This window comes from Panthera pardus, unplaced genomic scaffold (genome assembly GCF_024362965.1).
Source record: "Panthera pardus isolate Hobbes unplaced genomic scaffold, ASM2436296v1 HiC_scaffold_24, whole genome shotgun sequence".
Taxonomy (NCBI): Eukaryota; Metazoa; Chordata; class Mammalia; order Carnivora; family Felidae; genus Panthera; species Panthera pardus.
In genome coordinates, this window is record NW_026526810.1 from 54,714,117 (window position 1) to 54,716,198 (window position 2,082).

Below are 2,082 nucleotides of genomic sequence, written 5' to 3' on the forward strand. Positions count from 1 at the left end.
CCTTCTGCTGGCACTCTACAGTGTTAGCTCCAAAAGAGCAGGGACTGCGTCTCCGCTTTCATTGCTTCACACCTGCCACCTGCCTGGGATTGAGTACCCTTTTCTCAAACCTTTGCAGCGAAACACAGTACCAGCTGGGTGGTGAAAGTGCCCCCTAGCGGCCCCTGTGCAATCCTTCCTCCCAGCACCGTAGCTGACCTGGCTGACTCCTCCCTCCATCCCAGATCTGACTGGGGATGGCGCTTTGCTTAGCATTTTCTCACTTCATCTCCATCCCTCCCTCAGAGGAGGACGTTCCTTTCTGTCCAACACTTATAAGCATTTATAAGGGTTGATCACTGTTCTAGGCATTGGGATACAGCATTTAATGAGTCATTAATCACCTCAGCTTTGGAAGTGCTTCGGAGATCCAAGAGATAATGGGGGTTGTCCCCAGTGCTAGGGGGACTAGAAGGACCAAATCCATTTAGAGGCTCGAAGGATGGATGAATGGCCTATGAAATGGGATCAGCCAAAGCACAGTAGCAAGCCCCGCCCCTGTCATCTATCCATTACCATTTACTAAGGTCATGGAGGGGATGTGGGGTGATGGAGACCCAGAGAAGATTACAATACCATCTGTTGTCTCCAGGGAAGACAGCTAAGTAAACAGAAAGGCGAAAGGGGCACTCCATGCTCAGGGTTCTGTTAGCAGATGCCAGGGCATTTTCTCCCCTCCCTGGATGTGTGTGGGAGCATTTGGGGAGTAAGGATTAGGCTGAAAGATGAGAAAGGAGGATGTGGTCCAGGCTGAGTACAACAGGTACAAAAACACAGAAGTGTGAGAGTTAGCCATCAAAAGGATGCTAGAAAGGTTCTGCTTCTTGATCTGGGTCTTGCCTTCTGGGTGTGTGCAGTGATGGAAATCAATTGAGCTGGACACTTGTATGAGTCAAGTATGTACATTCACCCTCAATCATTTAAAGGTAGCCTCCAACCTCTCACATTCCTGTGTTATTTTCCCGTGTAGTAATTATTACAATCTAAAAGTATCTCTTTGGTAACACTAGACTCAGGAGCCACATTCATGTTAGGGTTTGAATCTGGCCCTCCAGTACCAGCTCCAGGACCCTGGGAACTCAGCTTTGCTGAATCAGCTTCCTGTAAACCGGGGATAATAGAACCTTCATCATAGGGCTGTGTGCTGAGGCAATGACTTGAGATACATAGGTGCTTCCTATGGGCTTATCTTGACAAATATCAGATTGGCGGTACCTGGCACACAGAAGCTCAGTATGTAATTTGTTGAAGAAATGAATTAAAGGGGGTGCCTGGGTGGCCCAGTTGGTTGAGCATCTGACTTGTGGTTTTGGCTCAGGTCATGATCTCACAGTTCATGAGACTGAACCCCCTCTCTGGCTCTGCACTGACAGCACAGAGCCTGCTTGGGATTCTTTCTCTTCCTCGTTCTCTGCCCCTCCCCCACTCAACGTGCACAAGTTCTCTTTCTTTCAAATAAACTTAAAAAAGATGAATTAAAGGATTTTTTTTTTTTTTTGCACCAAACAAAAGTTGGCTGACACAAGTGGAGGGGTGTGGGCTGGAGTGGGATACCTCAACTAAAGGCTCCTGGGCAGGAACTCAGAGCTTGGGGAGCAGCTATACTCCTGCGAAGAAGCCAAAGCTTCCGTGGGTGAGCAGGAGAGATGGGTGACCTGGGCCCCCACACCAGAGGGAACAGGGAGAAGAACCAGGGTTCAAACCTTTGCTCCCTCCCTCCCCTGGGTCCTCCACTATATACCGCAGTTAGGATCTGCCCCAGCCACTGAGCAGGCTTGTTGACAGGCTCAAACCAGGAAGAAATAATGCTACACAGCAGCACCGCAGCTTCCCTGGGCCCCCTTCTTGCACAGCCTCTCACCCCTCCCCTCTGGTGGTCAAACTTGGCAGTTCTTTCCACCCTCGGGGGCTGGGGCAGTTTCGGGAAGGGTGGGGAAACCTGCTGAACAGGGTGGCCAAAGCCTGAACCGGTTGTACGGGGCAGTCCCATCTCCCCCCAGCAGCCCTGTCCTTCTCTTGGCCCACAGAGCAGAGGTAGCAGCC